General features: G+C 50.9%; 1 protein-coding gene across 1 annotated transcript in view; it reads left to right on the plus strand.

The window, feature by feature from the left end:
• The window catches only part of LOC147669062 (RING finger protein 44-like), a 219,909-nt gene that overhangs the window by 151,466 nt on the left and 43,862 nt on the right, over positions 1–24,581 (plus strand). The window lies entirely within an intron of this gene.

Here is a 24,581-nt window from a genome sequence, read left to right on the forward strand (position 1 = left end):
TCTTTTTAGATCGTGTGGGTCCTGTGGAAAGAAAAAGCTACATTCAGAAGATCCCCATAAGCAATGTATATATTACCTTTATCCTACCCACAAGGTAAAAGATTGCAAATATTGTAGATCTTTTTCCTCAAAAACTCTTGGACAGAGAGGGGAGGCTTTTACTGTGGCTTCAGAAATTGAAGACAAAAACTGCTGTCTCGAAGGAAGAAAACAATGAGGATTCTATCCCCTCATATGAAATGCCCAGGAAAAGAGAAAGGTCACACGGGTCAACAAGGGGCACTAGACGGCCTTAAAATAAGACCTTCATGGATCTTCAACAGGCTCCTCACACAGAGAAAGGCTAGCATCTGCTTCCTCTGAAGCAAATCTAAATTCTCTGCTCCATCCACAGCCTTTGCTTTGAAGCCCACAAAATCCTCATCCACAGACGACGGTAACCCAGTTAAAATGACCAGCCGATGAAGACCAAGACTGACAACCCAGTCATTTACTACCTCATCGATGTTGACTACGACCACCTCTTCGATGAAGACGAAGCCCACACTGTCCACACCCATTTCACCTCGATCAACAAGGTGTCCAGAACAAAAACAGTTCTTCATCGGCGACGAAAAGAAGCCTCCAATGCTGGCTTTCTCACCGGATTTGACCTCCGTCAATGACCCTGCCGGCGAGACACCAACCTGCACAAGATGATCTGAGCCCATAGCACACCTGCCCTATTAAAGTGTCTCCTTTACCACCAAGCCACTTGTTAGACTATGGGGAGTCTGATGATGACAAGGAGGATTCTTTTGTAGTGGCCCATTGGCGGAGCTCCATGTTAAGTACCAAGAAGAGGAGGAGAATGATGAATACTATCCTTAAATATATAAATTCTGCCATTCTAAGGATGGATGTCCTTTAAAAGGAGAAGCTAAGGCGCGCTCGACCAGGGCTATCCCTAATATTGCGGCCCTGTTTGCTGGAGTGCCTAATGAGAGTACATGCTGTGCTGCAATATGGAAAAACAGCATACGTTTATCCAACACGATTACCTGGATTCAGCCGTGGGGCAAGCGGTGCTTCGGCATCTTTTCCAATAAGGTGAGCCTTCTTGTGAGAAAGTGCCATATTTCTTGCATTGGTATGCCCCCACTTTTTTTCTGAACTGCAGATGTGCTTTGACTGAGTGTTTCCCTGTGTGCCTGCCAACCAGGTACCCAGGGCCTGTGTTCCTTCCCTGAAACTGTGTTGAAACCAAAACCAAATTGGCATCTCTGGCCACCTATCAGCCCCTAGTAAATGGGACCCTAGGTACCCAGAGCATGGTGACCAGAGAAGACCCCTGAGGACTGCAGCACTGATTGTGCCACCCTCTGGGCCCTGTACCTGGGCACCCACATACTGCCTTGGCAGGCTGAGCGCCTAAGTACAGAACCAAAATGAGTCGACAGGGCACACAGCACTGTGTGCCCTGCCCACAGAACCCACTGCCCTGGCATACTTCCGTCACCCCTCTAGCTGGGTGCCCTATGCCAGAGGTGAGGGCACAGGTGCATATGAGCCCTGTGCCCCTACAGTACACAGGGCTGTTCCTGGGCCCTGTAAGTGCAGTGATGCCAGTTAAGAGTATATGGTGCTGGGAGGTCGTCATTACGAACTCTCCAGCACCATACTGGCAACACTGAAGACTGACAAGTTTGGTGCCACACTTCTCAGCACATTAAACCCGCACTGATGCTAGTGTGGGATTTAAGGTCACATGCACGAGAGGGCATCTTAGAGATGCCCCCTAAAACCTGAACCTACGATCCCCGTCTGGGCTGAGTGGCTGCAGAGGCTGCCACCCAGTAGACATGTTGCTGGACCCCTGGGTAGGAGAGCCCCCGCTCTCCTGGGCCTGCAACAAAGCACATCCTGGGCGAGGTGCTAGGTCTCCTCCCCCAGGATGGACAGGGGGAAGCTTCAAAGGCATACCGCCTCTGAGAGCTTCTCCAGACCATTTGCTGTACCCAGCAACCAGCACCCACCAGCTCTACCCCCACATTGGCGGGAAGACTGGCGGGAAAAGCTACGTCAGGAAGGGGGGTGTGCCAACCCCACCCCTCAGGTGGAGGAGGCGAGGTGAAGCACGACCCCGGGCCCCGGCCATCTTGAAGATGGGGAGCCCTGCCCAATCCCAGCTAGGTTCCTGTCCCCCTCCCAAAGGAGAGGAGCAGGCTAGGGGGTGTACTCGCCCCAGGACCGGGGCCCATTTGCCCTTGCCCTTCCTGTAGCGCCCCTAAATTTAGTATTTAGGGGCTCCCTGAACCTCCCTTCCTCAGATTCCGATAACAAGAAGAAAGAAGACCAGGACGACGACCCGCCGTGCAGCTGCTAACAGGACAACCCAAACTGACTTGGCCCCAGCCCTACAGGCCTGTTTCTCCTGGAACCTGCTCCTGCCTAACTCCGGCGACTCCTGTGGGCAGCCCCCTTGAGACACCTCTAGGACCTGCCTGCTGCACCCCCTGGACGATTGGAACTCCCACCAGCACAGGCTCTGCTGCAACAACCCACCTGGTGCCGAACAGGAAGCTCCGGACCAGCCCACTCTGCACAAGCCGAGCCCGGGCCGGGCCGGGCCAACCCGAACCAAGACCCCGAGGACGTCCCCCCGGCGACTGAGACCCGAAGTCCAGTGCCCAAAGACCCTCCTCGACGAACCAGACGACGACTGCAGACTCAGAACCAGGGGCCCCCTCCTACCGCCACCAACCGAGGGTAAGCTTTTCCGACCCCCAAAAGACACCCCTGCACCTGGCGCCCTACAGCCCCCTGTGCTTACCTTTTGGGGTACCTACTTGTGCTCCAACATCCCAACTTACCTCTCGAAGTGCTGGTCGCCCCTGGAGAGTCTCCGTCCCCGACCTGCAGCCTTTGTTCCCCTTTGACCTTTCCCATTGAATAACATTGAGCGCCTGCCGGCTCAAAAGCACCCTGCAACCAGCCGTCCGAGTGCCTCTGGCTGTGACTTCTTTGCCCTAGCCTACTCCCCCTTTGTCCTGAACAAGTGACCAGGAGCTCAGCTCCCACAGCCGTGTGGCCTGCTAGCCAGCAGCCACCAACCGGAGGCCTCCCTTCCCTCATTGGATAACATCGGGCCTAACTACCTCTGCACCCGGCCGCCCCTGTGCCGCTGGGACTGAACTAACTGTACTCACCTGGCCCTGGGGGACCCCTGAGTCTATGCCCAGAACTATAACTTCATCTACCAAGTACTCACCTGGAAACCTGTAAATCACTTACCTGCCATTGGATAACATTGGCCCATTTTGACTTGAATTTTTTTTAAGTGTGACTATTTGAAAACTGAAAATATTCACCTAAAATCAGCCGAAGTTCGAATTCCGAAATACTCACCTGGGATCAGGAGAGAAGCCAGTACTGTACCTTGTAGTCCAGTACTGAATCGCTAAAGTAATCCTTACAGTGTTTCCTGTTTACCTGTATTTTCTCAATAGGAACCCATTATCTGATTTTCTCTGAAATTTCTTCTAAGTGTCTACTTTTGAAAACTTCAAATATTCTTTAAAAATCGTACGAGATACTGAAACGCAATTAATTACCTGTTTTGAGTGAAGCCCCCAGTGCTGGCCCTAGGAGACCAGGGCTGGGTTACAAAAGTAACGCGAACGTACTTTACCTGCAACCTGAATTTCCTCCCATTGAATAACATTGTCAGATTTACATTGAAAAATTTCTAAGTGTGAACTTTTAAAACCTCTTTATATTCATGAAAATTCATCACAGTAATTAAAATGTTTTTGCTAATCTGGTTTCAGCTTAGACCCCAAGGACTGAACCTTAGACCCAGTCCTGGAACTACGAAAGTAATCCATAGAGTAATCAACTGCACTTATCTATGAAAACCCTTTGAGCTCAATGTTAAAGTGCGATTCAGAACTATGTTGCTTACTGCCTATACTGTAATCTATGTGTGCACAAACTTTATTGCTTCTTAGCAAAGTAATTACTTGAGAGTACTTATAACCTGAAAAGTATATTTTTACAACTGTCGGTTCTAAAAATAAAACAACTATATCTGAGGATATAATACCAATTGGCCTTGAGTTCAGTTCTTGAGTGTGTGAAACCTTTTGCTGACTTGAGTGGGTACAACAAACGCTTTACACTGTCCTCTGGTACTGCCTTACTGCTCGACCAAGCTACCACTTTTGAGAGTAAGGTCAGTTCTGACTTTAACCTCTGTTATACCTCTGTGGTCGGTGGACTCTATATACACTGTACTACCTTCTAGTCCAGTACATATAGACCCACTTTCTCACAATTACATAATGCAAGGCATGTGGAGCAACAAGCGCAAGACTATTTAGAGCTTTTAACTGTTACTCTAGCACTGAAAGCTTTTCAAACTCCCCTCCTAGCCAAAACTGTCCTAGTCCGAACAGACATGACAGCAATGTATTTCTTGCAGAAGCAAGGAGGGACACATTATCTCCAACTGCCAACACTCGCTCAAGCCATTTGGATTTGGGCGATCGATCACAAGATTTATCTTCTAGCAGAACATCTCCCAGGAGTAAACCAAATTCAAGTCAAAAATCTTTATTCGATTCAACGAATCATCAAAGCATTTCTTAAAAATGTACAATACGTAACACGGTGTCCACAGATATACACTTTAAAACTGTTATCAATGTGTAAAATACAGTATGAATATTGAGATTTCTGATTTTTCTTTGCTTTAAAGAAATTAATTATCCGTTTACAATGTTTGTAGGGAAACACATAGTGCAAATGCATACTCTGTTAACCCTTTCCGGAAATACGCAATTATTAATAATTATGCTAAAATAATTCATGGGTATCAATAAAATATGTTCTAGGTAAAACTACTCTGGTTAAATTAGTTTGAGCCAAGCAACTTAATGTATACTGAATAGCTGAATACAAGTCAGGCCTAGATCTGTAATTTAAAACGTTAGTCTACTCTTATTCCTTATAAAACTGGTGGCTAATAAAAATCTGCTGAGACCAAATACAATGAGTTGAGTTGTCTGTTTTTGGAATTCGCAACATCTTGTTGTACGTCCTAACATTCAAACTCCTGTCTAGCGGTTTTATCCATTTCCTTCTAGCCATTACGTATGCTGGGCAGAAAAATAAAACGTGCAATATCCTACTTTACTCCCAATTGGCATAGATTACACTTTGGGTCCCCATCCTTAAATTGTGGCATTTCCCGTTTGGAAGTAAGAGCATTTATCTGGAGTATTTCATATCTAAATTTCAGATATAATGACTTTGCTAGTTGGGGTTCGATGTTGTCCAAGAATGGCTCAAAGCAAGGAGTCGTTTTTAACAATAAGATTGTGTTGTGAGCCTTCCTGATGTACTATTTAAAGTCACTTTGTGCCCAATAAAATTCCAAGAAATGTGCTTAATCTCGCACTTTGATTCAGGTGTCAGCTGTCTCGGATTTGCCCAGAATCTGCTCAGACCTAGATCAAGAAACCATTTCCGAATGTGAACCAACCAAGGAAAAGTGACTTGGGCGCATCCAGTACCAATAGCTCACTCAAGGTTTCTCTATAGGTTCCTAGTTCCTCTGTTATCCAAATTCCAACCCAATATGGACAATATTCTCCAGTCCGCTAGATGTGCCAGTCGTTTTATGCCCATGTCAAAGGTCAAAAGGTCCAGTGGATAATGTTGGGGGAGGGCCACAAACATTCTCATGATTTTTTGTTTTCCCCAAAAATTAGTGGATTGAGGGTTCCACCGGCCCATATTTCTGAGTCATACAGGGCAGCGGTTTGAGCTCTAAATTTATATACTTCCAAGGCGGGAGTGAGCTTTTGATACAGTTGAAAATTGTTTTTTTTCGATGGGGACAGAGTTTTGCATTAAGATGGCCTTTGATTTCTTAATGTATGGATTCCAAGAGAGTTTAGAATCTAGGGTAACCCCCAGGTATTCAAAGTTGGAAACCCCCTCCAAGGTCACCCCATTCAAGGTTTTGTTTTTAAAACAATTATGTGGTCTCAAAGTCATGTATTTAGTTTTAATTGGGTTTATTTCTAAGCCTTTTGCTTTACAGTATTGGTTAAGACTATCAAGTAGGTTTTATAAATCCCTGGGAGTTTGGGACAGCAAAATTGTATCGTCCGCCAATGTTAAAGCACAGATATGGTTCCCTCCAAGCTTAGGCGAGTCATGGAAAGATTTTAGCAAATGTTCAACCAGATCATTTACATATAAAAGAAACAAGGTAGGCGCCAGGACACAGCCCTGGCACACAACCCTCCTCACTGAAATCGCATTGGTGAGCTCGCCTCCTTTGCCCCAACGTACCTTGGCAAAGTTACCCTCATGTAGCCGTATGATTTGATTTAGAATCTCATCAGGTACCCCCTGTTGGTGTAGATTTTCCACAGCAGCACCCTTGGAATCGAGTCAAACGCTGCTTTTAAATCAATAAAAGCAACATACAAGTAGCCATCTCTTAACCTTGTATACTTCCAGGCTAGAATTAAAAGTCTAAGAACTTGGTCAATTGTACTTGTTTTTTCTTCTAAAACCAGCCTGGCAAGGTGAGAGTACATCTTTTTCCGCGATCCAGTCAGTTAACTTAGCCAAAATTTGCTTTGTGTAGACTTTCTGCAGGATGTCCATCAGGCTTATGGGCCTGTAATTTGCAGGATCTTTTCTACTACCCTAGGAACAATCTCTGCGCCCTTCCAGGATACTGGATTGGGCTGCCCCCCGGCTACTGCATTGCAGAATAAAGTTGGTTATGGCATCCACACTTCTGGGGCATGTTTTAAAAGTTCCCAAACAATCAAATTGCCGATCTCCGCAGCAGAAGGCAACAAATTGACGAGTGGGAACCTCACCACCAAGTTATTTTTCCGTACTTTCAACAATGGGGATTTCCACAAATAGATTTGTTCGCCACAGCCCACGATGCAAAATGCCCAAACTTCGGCTCCAGGTTCCCACACCCGCTCTTAAAAGGCAATGCCATATGGATGAACTGGTCAGGGGTATTTGTCTACCCTTTTCTGCCTCTCCTGCTCATTCGGTGGGTAGTTCGGAAACTCAGGCAAACATCTCTCACACTAATTCTGGTAGCTCCCACATGGGCTTGTCAACCATGGTACACCATCCTATTTGAGCGGTCACTAGTTCCACATCAAAAACTGCACCTTACCTCCAGTCTTCTCACACAGAACCATGGAGAAGTCAGACATCCAAATCCCAAAGAACTAAATTCAGCGATTTGGCTCCAAAAGTCATAGAGTTTAGTTATTTAAATTTACCACCAGACTGTATAAATATTATAAAAAAAAGCAAGAAGGCCTACCACCAGAGCTTGCTATGCTGCAACATGGAAAAAGATTTGTTGTATATTGCAATAACAACAAAATGAATGCTTTAGATGCTTCTTTGAAAACATTATTTGTTATTTGTTACATTTACAACGAACAGGACTGGCTTGCACGTCTATTCGTTTGCACTTTGCAGCAGTAGCTGCATACTTACTTAATAGGCAACATCTGTCACTATCCGGATTCCAGTAATCAAGGCCTTCATGTAAGGCTCAAAAAGGGTAATACCACCAAGGATTCCTCCTGCCCCAGTGTGGTTTTTACAAGGCTCATGGATCCACCATTTGAACCATTGCATAAGTGCCCTTTACAATTCCTCTCATGGAAAGTTGCTTTCCTCATTGCTATCACATCACTGATGAGAGTTGGTGAGCTACAGACATTAACTTTAGAAGAACCTCTCTTTCAACTACATAAAGATAAGATAGTTACCACACCAACCCTAAATTCCTTCCCAAAGCATTTTCTGCTTTTCCTAGAAACCAATCTGTTGAGTTACCAGTTTTCTTTCCTCAACCTGGTTCTGGGGTCAAGTTTATTTCCTTTACTTTTTTCTGGTCACTCTAACATCAATGTGAACATCTGGGGCTTCTAAATTGTTTAACAAATGATAATCGACTTTTCATCTATTTGGTTGATGGACCAATTAGTTAAAGAGTTGATAATGACAATTCTTAAACATTCATCATAAGAAAAACTAACTTAATAATCACAGAATCTCTAAGTTTTAATAATTTTATCTAATAATAATAATTGATCATATCGACATCAAATAGAAATTCAAATACCGTAACCTCATTAGAGCGCAAAAATCGAATTACAACCACCACAAAGTTTTCTTTAAAAATAAACGTTGCAAGGAGTGGGTAGATGAAGAGATCTTAGATGCAGGTAAATTATATCCTTCTTTATCAACAAATCTGAGGGATAGATGAAGAGACAAAAGGAACAGACAAGAATATAACTGCAAAATAATTTCTACAATGCTTCTTTTGATCAAAATACAAAACCAAAAGATCTGTAATGGAAAACCACCACCCAGGCCAAGGTAGCAGTGAGGGACTCCCGAACCAAGAGTCAGGGATCAAAGACTCAAGAATCAGGACAGGACAGGAACAGCTAGGACTCTCAGCAAAACAATTAACCGCGATGTACGCCTTTCTCTGACACCTTCAGCCTAAGCGACCTAAACCACACCTCTAAAGCACCTATTCTTGTACACTAAAAGTACATCGTCCATCCCACAAAAGTTGCAAACCCATAATTTCTAGCTAAGGGATTGGTTAAAATCTAGGGGTGGGATGTCACCTCATAATGATTTCATTTGCTTTTGACTACACCATTGTTCTAAATATTTTTTTGCTATCAGCCATTAATATGGCTTCTCTATCAGGAGTACACATGTTACAATATTTTGTATAGTTTAGTAAATTCAGTGACCTTGGGTTCCGTTCCCACGATGACGCTGGTTGTCAATGGTTTCGTCCTTCACCAGTACAATCTTTCTCTGCTGCGCTCAGCAGTTCGGTTTCGTGGTCACATGATTCCTGCTCGCATGTAATTCAAGCCGCCATTATTTTGGACAACTTAAAACATGGAAGACTCATCCATTACTAAAAGAACGTGAAATATACTATTAATGATGCGTTAATGTAATTCTCACTGTTACAATCCTCTTTAGCTCGAAGTCATTATTAATGATTAGCCTAGCATAGCTCAAGCTAGAAAACTGCGTTATTAGGTTAAAGCAACACACCATGCATTTTACAGGATTCGCATGCGGCCCTGCCATGCAGTCCATCACAATTTGTTCACATCACGTAGTTATTACATTTACAGTTATTTACACATTAATTTGAGTTAGTTCATGCATAAATTTGAAGGTAGCATCCCTGGTGTAATGTTTTGTGCACATTTGTACGTCTAGCACTACTTATTATTGGTACATGTTATAGGAGCACTCAATTGAGCAGATTTCTTTAGCAAAATCCTGCTCCATCAACTGTTTCAGACAAATGCAATATCTATAATGTAGCCACCGCTTTGGGAGTATACTGCTTTGTAGTCTATGCAAAGCATGTGTATCTACAGCACCCATACCTCGAATGGATAATGTTACTTACCCAGTAAGCATCTGGTCTTGGCATGTAGAGCTGTAGATTCACATGCACCCACCTGCCTCCCCGGGTACCTGTAGTTGTTGCAGGTCTTCATTATACATTTATATGCATGGACATCTCTATATTACACTTATTTTCTTCATTCAAACGCTCTTGCGGGAAAACAATCTTAAAAGTGGAGTTGATGACCATGTACACGATCACCGAGTCGTCACCTTACCTCGTGACTAGGAAAGCCTTCTTCGAAGAAAAATAACTTGCAAACATCGGGACCCAACACTAGATGGCAGGAGTGTGCAAAGCATGTGAATCTACAGCTCTACAAGAACAGATGCTTACTGGGTAAGTAACATTATCCTTACAGTTACTCATAAGTTACTAATTTTCTTCCCTAGCTACATGATGGCTTCACTGAAAATAGGGGTGTGTGGTATCAAACATCTAGTATTGATAAACCCACTGTAGGAAACTGCCTCAGTATATACTATGCCAAAGTAAGGTCTAGTGTGCACAGAGTCCAGTGGATCCTCAGAGGGATAGCAGAGTGCTCAATAGGTGTCAGGAACCCTGTGCTCTTCAATGAAGGATGTTGGTTGTGAGAGGCTGCATCCAGAAACTGGACGAAGGGAACCAACGACTGGTGGATGAAGTTGATTTGCTGGACACCAGGACACCGTTGGTAGGGCACCTGAGGACTCGGGAGCTGCTGGTGAAAGGGTGTCCTTTCGTGTCTAGTTGTTCTCACCGGTTCCGGTTTTGGGGACTCTTCAGGAGGAGGCTGCAGGCATCGAGGAGAAAGTTGGTGGTGGTCGTCCAACGCCGGCCCTAGTAAGCCTCCCCCCAGTGGGAGGGGGCAAAAGCATCTTCCTGATTGGAGGGACCCCCCCCATCTACAAGATGGCACGGCTTCACCTCGCTTCCCCCACTTGAGGGGTGGGGTTGGCAAATATGGACATATCTCCTTTCCTAGCTAGGTTTTCCCGCTGGTTCTGGTGCCCAAAATGGAGTCAGAACCGGTGGTAGCCAGTTGCTGATAGAAGCAAAAGGTTGGGGGTAGCTAACAAAGGCGGCAGGTCTTTGAAGTTCCCTCCTCGGAGTCTGTGCCCATCCTGGTGGAGGAGGCATGATACCTCTTCCCAGGATGTGCTTTTTTTCCAGACCCATAGACCGGAGGGCTGTCTACCCAGGGGCCCAGAAGCCTTTCTGGTGGCATATTGCTTGTGCAGCTATGCCCTCATCTAGGGTATGGTGCACCCTGCCCTTAGGGCTGTAAGGCAGGGTGCACCTGCACCTACAGGCAGTGTTGATGGGCATGGATGTGTGCCATGTCGACTCTTCAGTTCGTTCAGCACCAAAACACGCAGCCTGCTCTGGCAGTGTGTGGGTGTTCAGGGGAGGGGCCTCTGAGAGTGGCCTCTGAGAGTAGCATAATATGCTGTAGCTCTCAGAGGCCCTCTGGTCACAAGGCCCTTGGTACCATGGGTACCTTTTACAGGGTACTTCCATGTGGCCCAGATGTGCGCCAGTTGTGGATACAGCTTTGGGAAAGAACACAGGTGCTGGTGTCTGGTTAGCAGGGACGCAGCACACGCTCAGTCAGGTTGGAATCCGATATCTGGCAAAAAGCTAGGGGGCAAACATGTTCTTGCAGGATGCGACTTCTCGTCCTTCGTCTTTCAGGTGGGCAGATCTGTTCCTCTTGCGCCAGGGGTTCCTCTAAATACTGAATTTAGGGCATTAGAGTAGATTAGGGTAGAGGCAAAGGCTCCCCTATATGACCAATTCCAGGGGGAAGTAGGCACAACCATGTTCCAGAACGAATATGCTACTTACCAGTATGCATCTGTTCTTGGCATGTAGGGCTGCTGACATTCATATCTGTGCATAGATCGCCGCCTAGTGTTGGGTCTGGATGATTGCACATTGTTGTCCTGGAAGTGTCTTCGAAGTATCACGACATAGGTGGCTCCTCCCCTGGACTACAGTGCGCATGTGCATTGACTCCATCCCCAGATTGTTTTTTTCCGCCATTGGGTTCGGATGTCTTTGGTTCCCTCTTGTCGGAATAGATAGTAAAACTTTCCTTGAGACCAAAAGGTCTTTAGTTTACGTCGGTATTGTCTTGCGTTCGGCTGAACAACTTCTACTTCTACTTCTACTTCGGCTCCGAGCAGAGTTCTGTACTTCCGCGTGCTTTCGGCGCGGAAGGCCTTGTCGACGCTCCAGACTCATCGACCATCCATCATGGACCGAAGTCCATTCAAAAGATGTCCGGTCTGCAACTCCAAGTACCCACACATCGATGTCCACCCGGTGTGCAACAAGTGTCTGTCGCCGGACCACGATGAGGCCAAGTTTATGGTCTGTTCGCGATTCAGGTCCAAGAAGACACTCTAGCTCCGTCGAGCTGCGCGCCTGGAGGCCCAGCAATCTGCACCGGCGCCGACGGACATTTTCGATGCTGGGGAGGTCGAGGAGGAAGATATCCAGAACGTCTCGTAATCAAACCCCGTGTCGGACATCGAAGAAGACTACGACGCTGATGCCGAGGTTTTCGAAAGCAAAGAAGTCGTCGAGGAGGTAGGAGACGACAACGGGGCCCTCGGGCCATGGAGGATAGCTCGGACCAGGAGCTCCCTCAGACTGACTCTGGGGCCGTGCCTATCTATAAGGCCCAGGTCGAGGGATCGCCTTCGGGCCGTACCCAAGACCTCGATATAAGTTCCTCGGCCCCGCCTTCAGGCCCGGCCACGGACATTGTTACCGAGTCACTCCCGGTGAAAACGAAACCGAAAGTGAAATCTACGGTCTCGACGCCAGATACTGCACAGGTGCAGGTATCGAAACCGAAAGTGCGCATCGCATTGGTCGGATCGAAGACTTCTGAGGCCTCGGCGCCGAAGAAACCTAAAATGGCCGTCGAGCCGAAAGGCCAAGTCAAGGTTGTCAAGCCGAAAGGCCAAGTCAAGGTTGCCGAGCCTTAGGCTACCGTGCCGAAGACTAAGGTGAAGGTGTTCGACGCTGGCGCATCGGCGCGGAAGACGATCGACGCCGGCAAGGGTCGAGCAAAAGAAGGCTGTCGACGACACCAAGAAGTCTCTCGGCGACCCGAAGAAGCGGTCCGATGACCCGAAGGGCCTCTCTGCCCCGCTTCCACACGACAAGGCCAAGGGTGCTGCGCCACGTGAGTCGACTCCGAAGGTAACCTCGAAGGACTCAACTCCAAAACCGTCCTCGAAGGACTCCGTGGAACCGGCACGTCCATCTGCCGCTTTCACGAAAAAGGTCATTGAGTCCCTCCTGCAGCGCATTAGGGACGGCGCCGCGGCGGTCGAGCCAAAGGACCCTCCGCCTGCCAAGCCTCTGGAGAAACCGGGTAAGGCGTCCACGCCGATCCTCTTTACCTTGCCGCCTAAGACGGCGCCGAAAGCTTTCGCTCCTAGGCCGGGGGCCAGCGTGCCAGAGAAGGTCTCTTCGACGCCGAAGGCGGCGTTGGTGGTCCACGGCCCGCGGCCTCGACAACCCTCGGAGGAGGGGCGTCAAGAACATTTCATCAACGCCGAAACGGGCAGGCTTTCCCTTCTGAAGAGGAAAATCACCCCAGAACCCCAATTGGAGTCTTACAGAATCCCCCTCAAGAAGAAAATGGACTCTGCTGGTACTCCAGCCTTGGTGGAGCCCCTTTCACCACAAGCTCATGAGGTCTCGCCCACTTACTCCGATGTGGACGCTGGTTAGGGCGATGAGGATGAATATAGCTATCCGGTCTACACAGACCCAGAAGATACAACTGAGCCCTGGTCAGCTGGTGGTGACCCTGGGGATCCTCATTCGGGACAAGACCCTCAACTCTTCTCTGCTAAGACTTCACCTACTGAAGACTCTGCTGCTTTCAATGCCCTCATTGAACGGGCCGCTGCCAATCACAATGTCCAGCTGCATGCTGACCCTGTGGATGTGGATTTCCTCTTTGACACCTTTTCTGTGTCTGAAAAGACTGTGAAAACTCTGCCGATGCTGAAAGGTGTTTTGAAGCATGCTGCTGAGGTCTTCAAAGAACCTACCAGGGCGAGAGTCATCAACCCAAGGATTGACAAAAAATACAAAGCGGCGCCTACTGATCCAACTTACATTAAAGGACAGTTGCCTCTGGATTCCCTGGTCGTCTCGAATGCCCGGAAGAGGGCCAATTCTCAGACTACGGGTGATGCTCCTCCCCCAGACAAAGAATCCAAGGTCTTTGAGGCTTCAGGGAAGAGGGTAGCAGCACAGGCAGCCAACATATGGCGCATCTCAAACACACAAGCGCTTCTGGCGCGTTATGACAGGGGGCACTACGATACACTAGAGACCCTTTTGCAACACTTGCCTGATCAATACAAAGAAGGGGCTGAGATGCTAATCCAGGAGCGGAAGCTGATCTCCAATGCTTCCATTAAGTGCGCTCTGGACGCAGCTGACACCGCTGCGCGAGCCATTAACACCAGTGTTATGCTTCGGAGACATGCCTGGCTGAGAATCTCTGGTTTCAAGCCAGACATCCAAACCACCATCTTGAACCAAACGGTCAACCTAGATCACCTGTTTGGCCCGGAGGTTGACACCACCCTAGAGAAAATGAAGAAGGACACTGACACTGCAAAATCCATGGGTGCCTTGCAGTCCCAGCAGTTTCGGGGTGGGTCCTTGTCGCTCCAATACCAGAGGCACCTCAAGGGGTCAGCTTTCACAGTCCGCGCAATTCTACAAGGGCAACACCCAGACTTCTTATGCCAACAAGAGTCAAGGTGGATATCGCGGCAACAGCGCCAAAGGCAGAGGACGTGGCAACAACAGCTCCAGGTCCTCTACCGCCAGCAAACAGTGACGCCTTGTCACTGTCCCACGACCACATATCACCAGTCGGGGGGAGACTCCAGCAGTTCCTGCCTGTGTGGAAGTCCATCACCACGGACAGGTGGGTCAGAAAACTTAACCAATTTGGTTATTGTCTGGAGTTAACATCCACTCCACCCAACATACCCCCAAGGCACCATCCTATGTCGGACGAGCACTTGCACTTATTGCAGCAGGAGGTCAACGTCATGCTGCAAAAAGGGGAAATAGAGCTCGTGCCTATGCAGGAAAGAGGCACAGGAGTTTACTCCCTGTACTTCCTGATTCCAAAGAAGGACAGGTCCCTCAGGCCCATCCTGGATCTCAGGCCCCTCAACTTCTACATCCAGTCAGAGCGACCACAGCGCCTCTGGCCTGGTTGCCCCCTCGCTCCTCCGCGCCCCTGCTCCAGGGCACCTTGCTGTGCCTGGTCTTCTCTGACGCCGAGAGCGGCGCCCCAGCCGCCGCAGGGCCGCCCGCTCAACCCGATCCAGTTTCCCGCCGATTCCCGCTTGCGGCCCCGCCCCCTCGCCAGTCCATTGGTGGGCGCGACCCCGCCTCCCAGCTGACCCGCCCTCCCGGCTCCCCTCTTAAGGGGACCACGCACGCACCTGGTTAGCGACCACAGCACCTCTGGCCTGGTTGCTCCTCCGCGCCCCTGCTCCAGGGCACCTAGCTGTGCCTGGTCTTCTCTGACGCCGAGAGCGGCGCCCCAGCCGCCGCAGGGCCGCCCGCTCAACCCGATCCCGTTTCCCGCCGATTCCCGCCTGCGGCCCCACCCCCTCGCCAGTCCATTGGTGGACGCGACCCCGCCTCCCAGCTGACCCGCCCTCCCGGCTCCCCTCTTAAGGGGACCACGCACGCACCTGGTTAGCGACCACAGCGCCTCTGGCCTGGTTGCCCCCTCGCTCCTTCGCGCCCCTGCTCCAGGGCACCTTGCTGTGCCTGGTCTTCTCTGACGCCGAGAGCGGCGCCCCAGCCGCCGCCGGGCCGCCCGCTCAACCCGATCCCGTTTCCCGCCCCAGCCCCGCCCCCTCGCCAGTCCATTGGTGGACGCGACCCATGCCTCCTAGCTGACCCGCCCTCCCGGCTCCCCTCTTATGTCGCCCCCCTCAGCGACCGCGCAGCGGACGCGCGCAGCGGGAGCACCGACTGAGCGCCGCCTGGACCGCGCCCAGCGCCAGGACCCCTGGCCCCCGCAGACCCCAGCCAACTCGCCGGACGTACGACGCCGCCACCCTCAACGCACTCAACGCTGGCAGAGTCCCGGGCTGCTACCGAGCCACCCCGAGACGCGCCCACGGACCCTTCTGCTGCAACTCCTGCAAGTTCACCTGCCTCCGGACCTGCACTACACCTACACCAACCAAGACGAGCAACAGCAGCAGCCACCTGAAATGCATCCTGCTCAACACCCGCTCCGTCCACAGGCACGCCATCGAGATCTGGAACCTGCTCGACACCACAGCCCCAGACGTCGCCTTCTTCATGGAAACATGGATGAACGCCTCCTCAGCTCCTGACATCGCCATCGCCATCCCAGACGGCTACAAGATCATCCGAAGGGACCGCATCAACCACACCGGAGGAGGCATCGCCATCGTCCACAAGAACACCATCCGCATCACGACCAACACCGATGACACCCTCGCAACCGCCGAGCACCTGCACTTCCAAGTCCACATCAACCCCAAGACCACCCTCAGAGGCACCCTCATCTACAGACCCCCTGGACAACGCACACAATTCAGCGAAGACATCGCCGACTTCATCAGCCCACACGCCCTCTGCTCCGCTGACTACATCCTCCTAGGGGACCTCAACTTCCACCTGGAGAACAACAACGACCGCAACACCACCACCCTGCTGGACAACCTCGCCAACCTGGGACTCGAGCAACTGGTGACCACCCCCACCCACTACGCCGGACACACACTCGACCCAGTCTTCTCATCCAGCAAGGACATCGCCTTCAGCCACGCCACCGGACTCCACTGGACGGACCACAGCTGCGTCCACTTCAGCTTCGCAAGGACCACGATCCACCACCACCAGCAACAGGCTGCACGCAGGAACTGGAACAAGATCACAGCCGACCAGCTCGCGTCCTCCCTGAGCATACACCCTCCCACCAGCACTACGAACCCTAGCCAGGCGGCCACCAACCTCACAAAGTGGATCAGCGACTGCGCAGACGAGCTCGCCCCCCTGAGGACCCCGCCCAGCAGACCCGGTAGCAAGAAAGCCCCATGGTTCACCGACGAACTCAAGAGCTCCAAGAAGAACTGCCGTGCCCTCGAGAAAACCTGGCGCAGAGACCCAACACCGGACAACATGACTGCCCTCAAGCTCGCCACCCGAAAACACCACCAACTCGCGCCACCAAGAAAACTGCATTCAAGGAACGAATGGATAACAACGCCCACAACAGCAAGGAACTCGTCAAGGAGCTCTCCAACCCCAACGCTGGAAACAACGACATCACCCCCTCACAAGACCTCTGCAACTCCCTCTCCTCCTACTTCCACAACAAGATCGCGGACATACACAACAGCTTTAGCACTAAACCGACGATCACCACGACCGAACCACCTCCCCCCCACCACCACCCTCCGCGCCTGGACTCCGATCAGCACCGAAGACACCGTCCGCACGATGAACTCCATCCACTCCGGATCTCCGACCGACCCCTGCCCTCACCACGTCTTCAACAAGGCCGACGCCATCATCGCACCCCACCTGCGGGACATCAACACCTCCTTCGACACTGCTACCTTCCCGGAGAGCTGGAAGCACGCCGAACTCGGCGCTCTACTCAAGAAGCCATCGGCTGACCCCACCGACCTCAAAAACTACCGCCCCATCTCGCTGCTCCCGTTTCCTGCAAAAGTCATCGAGAAGACCGTCAACAAGCAGCTGGCCGCCTTCCTCGAGACAAACGGATCCCTCGACCCCTCGCAGTCTGGCTTCCGGGCCAACCACAGCACCGAGACCGCCCTGATCGCAGTCACCGATGACATCCGAGCGCTGCTAGACAACGGAGAAACAGCGGCCCTCATCCTTCTCGACCTCTCCGCGGCCTTCAACACTGTCTGCCATCGTACCCTAGTACAACGCCTCAGCAACGTCGGAGTCCAAGAGAAGGCACTGGAGTGGATCATCTCCTTCCTCGCCGGAAGGACACAGAGAGTCCGCCTCCCTCCGTTCAGATCAGAAGCCACCGAAGTCATCTGCGGCGTCCCTCAAGGCTCCTCGCTCAGTCCAACCCTCTTCAACATCTACATGAGCCCCCTCGCAGACATCGCACGCCAGCACAACCTCAACATCATCTCCTACGCCGACGACACCCAGCTGATCCTATCCCTTACCAACGACCCCGCCACCGCCAAAGCCAACCTTCACGAAGGGATGAAAGAGGTAGCCGAATGGATGAAGAACAGCCGCCTGAAACTGAACTCAGATAAGACGGAAGTCCTCATCCTGGGATCCTCACCCGCCGCTTGGGACGACTCCTGGTGGCCCCCCGCCCTAGGCAGCGCACCCAAACCAACAGACCACGCACGCAACCTGGGCTTCATCCTGGACTCCTCCCTCTCCATGACCAGACAAGTCAACGCCGTCTCCTCGTCGTGCTTCAACATCCTGCGCATTCTTCGTAAGATCTTCCGGTGGATCCCCACCGAGACCAGGAAGACGGTCACCCAGGCCCTCGTCACCAGCCGTCTGGACTACGGCAACACCCTCGACGCCGGAACCACCGCCAAACTCCAGAAGAGACTCCAGTGGATCCAGAACGCCTCAGCAAGACTCATCCTGGACATCCCCCGTCGCAGCCACATCTCCGGACACCTGAGAGATCTGCACTGGCTCCCGGTCAACAAGAGAATCACCTTCCGTCTCCTCACCCACGCACACAAAGCCCTACACAGCCAAGGCCCAGGATACCTCAACAGCCGCCTCAACTTCTACGCTCCCAAACGCCAGCTTCGATCGACCAGCCTCGCCCTCGCCGCTGTCCCCGCATCCGTAGAGCCACCACAGGGGGACGGTCCTTCTCCTACCTCGCCGCCAAGACCTGGAACTCCCTCCCCACCCACCTCCGCCTGACCCAGGACCACCTCTCCTTCAGGAAGCAACTCAAGACCTGGTTGTTCGAGCAGTAGCAGATCCCCCCGATCCCCCCCCCAGCACCTTGAGACCCTCTGGGTAAGTAGTGCGCTATATAAATGCGATGATTGATTGATTGATTCCATATGCTGACCCTGCAGCAAGCACTCCCGCTGCTCGAGCAGTTGGACTTTCTCGCAACTTTAGACCTAAAGGATGCGTACTTTCACATTACCCCAGTATTGGAACTTTCATAGATTCCCATGCTTTGTATCATTCCCCGTCGTCGGAATGTGAGTCTCGGTAACAAAAATACCATAGCTGTAGGTACAAAAGACAATGGAAAAAGGCCTAGGCCTCATTACCTTTTGTAGCATATCACCCTCTTTGTGTAAAAGAGACCAAACTTTTGGCCTCAGCCAATCAGAAGTGCCTCACCACTTAGAACCTTCCTGAAGGAACCTCAGAGCCTCAGATTTTCTACCGCACGTTGTGCTAGGGAGTCTCCATTGAGCTCTGCTCAACTTCTACACTTCTACAGGATTTCATCAGGTTTTTTCACAGTTTTCTCTTCAGGATCTTTTGGATTCTTCTCAGGATTGTTGCTGCCTGCCAGTATGTCGGAGATTGTGAAGAAAAAAGCACTTTTCAAGCCTTGTTCCTCCTGTGGCAAGAAAAGGCTGTTTGTGGAGGACAAGCATGAGGACTGCATCTATTGCCTCTATCCTGACCATCTGGTGGATAAATGTGCAATCTGTCGCTCCTTTTCTGCCAAAACCCTCCGGGACCGTGAGGGTAGGCTCCTGACATGGCTGCAAAGGCTTAAATCGAGGAAGGATACTGTCTCCAGTGACAGTGAAGATGCTGGATCGATGACTTCTACTAGAAGGTCAGTGAAAAGGGGTAGGGGTTCCCCTTCTTCTTCTGTCAGTCGATCTTCTAAGGCCTCAAAAAAGACCCCCAGTGAGTCTGAGAGCCAAGGTCCCAGCAAATCTCCTCACGGAAGTGTAAAGGAGAGGGATGGACCTTCTACGCACTCTACTGGCGCGAAGACTTCCACAGCCTTCAAAACGCCTCAAAGCCAGTCTTCTGAGAGGACTTCTAGGTCCTCGACGACGAAGACGTCGACAGCGGGAGACCCGTCGACTAAGTCATCTAAGGCTCCGTCAACTGGAGGTTCGTCGGCGACGAGACCGTCGACGGCGGAGAAGGCGCCGTCGACGAAGGCACCGGCTACACAAGTGTCGACGAAGGAGCCGTCGACGAAGGAGCCCCGTCGACGCCCAAGATCCAGCCGACGACGAAGGCCCCGTCGACGAAGGCCCCGTCGACTAAGGCCCCGTCGACTAAGGCCCCGTCGACTAAGGCCCCGTCGACTAAGGCCCCGTCGACGAAGAACCCGTCGACGAAGAACCCGTCGACGAAGAACTCGTCGACGATGATACCAACGAGGGCGACGACGACAGTGTCGACGACGAGAGTCCCGTCGACGACAATGACGACGGTGTCGTCGACGAGAGCGTCGCTGACCACTACGATGACTATGACGACGGCTGGTGTGTCCACAGTCTCGTCGACGACCACGTCCACGACGCCTATCTCGACGGCGTATGTACAGCCGTCGACGACGGAACCCACGATCTTGGCCACGGAAAAGCGTATCACCATTTCTGTGACGCGGATTACACCGGAGATGACTTCTCCAAGTGCAGTGTCCCCTCTGCTGCCAACAATGCTCTTGCAAGAGGGTCACCCAGAGGAAGATGACCAAGATGCATATAGTTATGCCAATAGTCCTTCGCAACTATTTGTCAAATGCCAGGACACCGACTCAGAGGGCGAATACACCCACGAGGAGCATGATCATGATCATGGTCAACATCAACAACGACACTCGGACCAGGGAATGGTCTCAGTGCCAACATCTTTCCTACAAGATCTACATAGGATGCTGCAGGACTATAAGTCTAAGGCCAGTGGACCTTTGCCAACTACGTCAACACCTGCTACGCCTTCCACGACTCAGGCGTCAGTGGTGCCACCTACGCTCTCGGCTCCAGCCTCTCCGCAGCCTCAAACAGCCGTCCCTCAAGATTCCTTTGGGGTACCAAGATCGCATGATGTTGATGAATCCTCGGATGAGGATCAACATTCGGATCACGTCTCTATTCCTGACACGGAATATGATGAGTACATTATTGACAATCCCGCATCGCCAAATCCGGACCCGGCGGACTCCCCGCCGGTGGATATTGGAGGTTTCCATCAGCTAATGGAGAGGGCGGCGGCAAGATTTAAGTTAGCAATGCCTAAAGTCACCACGGATTGCTTCTTATATGACTTTAAGGAACCTTTCCAGAAAAATGCCAGATCTATTCCGATTGCGGATCATTTATGGAAAGAGGGCCTAAAGACCATGACACACCCGGCGACGGTGGTGCCGGTGCTACCGCGTCTGGAAAAGAAATATAGAGCAACCGATGATGCCCCAGCAGCCTTGACAGGTCATCCGAAACCAGACTCTGTAATCTCACAGGCAGCGCAGAGGAAATCGCGCAACCCTTCAGCACCGCTGACAACTCCTCCGGACAAGGAAGGACGGAGGTTAGATAATGTGGGGAAAAGATTCTCAGCAATGGCTAGTTTGCTGGTGAGAGCGGCTAATGCCTTAGCCATCCTGGGAAGGTACGACCGTCAACTCTGGTGTGATGTCTCTCCGTACCTTGACCAGTTACCTCCTGAATCAATGTCGGAGGCAAAGAACGTTTTGAAAGAGGGGGAAGCGACGTCGATGGAAATAATCGATTGTGCAATGGACATTGCGACTACGGCATTTCGTTCACTAGCTGGAGCGGCAGTGCTCCGTCGCCAAGGGTGGCTTAAAGCTACTTGGTTCCGACCAGAGGTCCAGAACAAAGTGTTGGATCTTCCCTTTGATGGTGAGGCTCTATTCGGCAAACTTATTGACGACACCCTTCAAGATATTAAAAAGGACACGGAGACCGCTAGGTCTTAAGGAACACTTCAGTACAGGAAGTCCCCCTTCAAGGGAGCCAGAGGCAGGGGTGGTACGTATAGAGGATCCTTCCAACACCAACGGTATTCCAACACAGGATCCGGTTCTCAACAGCACCGCCAATCTTACCAACAGCGGCAAGGCCAGTCTACCAACTACTCCAGGCCTTACAATAAAGGAAAGCAAGGTGCGCGAGGACGAGATTCGTCCAAGCGCCAATAGCGGCCTCCTGGCTCTTCCTACTGGACCCTCCTCCAGGAAATCAGCAGTTGGAGGCAGGGTCAACAAATACCTTCACAACTGGTCCCTCATAACATCGGACCGTTGGGTGCTCAACATCATTCGGAAAGGGCATACCTTAGAGTTCACTCAAGTTCCGCCACCCAAGCCCCCGGCAGCCACTCCTTCAAAACACCAGCGTCTCCTTTGGCTCGAAGTTCAACAAATGCTCCGAAAAGGGGCGATAGAGCCAGTTCCATCGAACCAAAGAAACCAGGGATTTTATTCCAGGTTCTTCCTGGTGAGGAAAACGCTCGACAAGTGGCGTCCCATTTTAGACCTCAGGGGGCTAAACACCTATCTCATCTCTCTATCCTTCAGGATGGTGTCCCTCCAGGACATCTTGAAACTAATCAACCCGGGAGATTACATGGCCACACTCGATCTCGAAGATGCCTATTTTCATGTTCCGATTCACCCAGCACACAGAAGGTTTCTGCGATTCACAGTAGCCAAGAGCCATTACCAATTCAGGGTTTTCCCCATTGGACTCCGCTCGGCCCCAAGGATATTCACGAAAGTGTTGGCTCCAGTAGCGGCTTTCCTGCGGAGGCACAAGTTTCAAGTCTTCCCCTATCTGGACGACTGGCTGCTGAAGGCTCCGTCCAGAGAGGCAGCGCTACAGGCGGTTCAAGCGTGTACCAATTTATTCCGAAACCTGGGTCTCACTCTAAACGACGAGAAATCTTGCCAGATCCCGTCCAGAAGGGCCCGGTTTCTGGGAGCCATCTTGGACTCAAAGCTTTCACGAGCTTTTCCCACTCTGGAAAGGAGGCACAAGTTACAGACGATGGCCCAAGACTTACAATCAAAAAGGTCTCTTTCAGTTCGCCGCTACAAGTCTCTGCTGGGAGTAATATCGTCGTGCATTCCGCTGGTTCCCCATTGCAGACTGAGGATGCGTCCCTTGCAGGAACAACTGGACAATCAATGGCGGCAAGTCCACGGTTCCTTCGACGACAAAGTGGCGATCACTCCGAAAATGAAGAATGCGGCCCTATGGTGGACAGACCTAGACAACTTGTCCCAAGGCCTATCCTTCGCAAGCGACCCGTCTCCACAGGTGATAACGACGGATGCGTCGTTGGAAGGCTGGGGAGCAGTGCTGCAGGACCTTCATGTCAGTGGTCATTGGTCACCCCAGGAGAAATGCCTCCACATCAACCTGTTAGAACTCAGGGCGATACGTCTGGCTCTGCAATCGTTTCTTCCTCTCCTGGAGGGTTCACAAGTGCTTATCAGGAAGGACAACACCACGGCCATGCACTATGTGAACAAGGAAGGGGGGACCAGATCGCGCCCATTGTCACAAGAAGCCCAGCAGATTTGGGAATGGGCTATCCGACACAACATGTCTCTGATGGCGGAACACTTGCCGGGCGTCCTCAACGAAAACGCCGACAAACTGAGCAGGTCATCCTCGGTCACCCACGAATGGGAGTTGAATCAAGACATTTTGGAACACATCTTCAGCCGGTGGGGAAAACCGGACATCGACCTGTTTGCCACCCCGACCAACAACAAATGCCGGTCTTACGCAAGCAGGCTTCCCCATCCAAATTCTCTGGGAAATGCCCTTTTGATACCCTGGTCGAGGACATTTGTCTACGCTTTTCCTCCCATTCCTCTAATACCACGACTAATCAAGAAATTCAAGATGGAACCGTGCAGGATGATCCTGATAGCCCCGGCTTGGCCGAAGCAGTTCTGGTTCACGGAGCTCCATCTCCTGTCGATCGCTCCTCCTGTACCTCTCCAAATTCTGCCGGACCTTCTCACGATGTCCGAAGGACAGATTCTACATCCAGACCCTCAGTCGTTACACCTGACTGCATGGCTCCTGAGCAGCGAGAATTTATGAACCTGCCATTGTCTAAGGAAGTTAGGGAGGTTTTGTCCAAAGCAAGGGCCCCTTCCACTAACAAAACTTACCGCCTTAAGTGGAAAAGATTCTGTTGTTGGTGTCGAGAGCAACACATTGATCCATTCAATTCCAAACCTCATCAGGTCCTCCCATACCTACTGTCCTTGGCCAAGTCTGGTCTGGCCCACTCATCAATTAAAGTCCATTTGGCTGCTTTGTCAAGATTCAGGAGGACGGAATCTGGACCTTCATTATGGTCTTCAAGGATAATCAAACAGTTTCTTAAAGGTCTGTTCAGGGTCTAACCACCGGTGAGACCACCTCCACCAACGTGGCATTTAAATCTGGTCCTTTCTCAACTCATGAAGGGCCCATTCGAACCAGTCCATCGTTCTGACATCAAATACCTTTCGTGGAAATTGGCTCTTCTCCTCGCTCTCACGTCGGCTCGGCGTGTAGGGGAGTTACAGGCCTTGACCATTCAGGAACCTTTCCTTCAATTCAAAAGGAACACTGTCATCATGAGGACTAATCCTAGGTTCATGCCAAAGGTCCCCTCGGACTTCCATTTGAATGAACCGGTCATTCTGAAAACGTTTTTTCCTCAGCCTTCCACACCGGCGGAAAAAGCCTTGCATTCACTGGATGTACAGCGATGCTTAAAGTTTTACTTACAGCGTACTAAGGATTTTCGAAAATCTACCCAACTGTTTGTGGCCTTCGGGGGACCAAGTAAAGGCCTTCCACTCTCCAAACAGGGTGTTTCAAGGTGGATCACAAGTGCTATATTACATTGTCACAAGGCTGCTGGTAAGCCTCTGACTGGAAAGATACGAGCGCATTCCACAAGATCTGTGGCTTCCTCCACAGCACTCTTCGCAGGGGTGCAAATTAAGGACATCTGCAGAGCTGCAACCTGGAGCAGCGTCCACACTTTTACC

This window comes from Lissotriton vulgaris, unplaced genomic scaffold (assembly GCF_964263255.1).
Source record: "Lissotriton vulgaris unplaced genomic scaffold, aLisVul1.2 SCAFFOLD_2071, whole genome shotgun sequence".
Lineage (NCBI taxonomy): Eukaryota > Metazoa > Chordata > Amphibia > Caudata > Salamandridae > Lissotriton > Lissotriton vulgaris.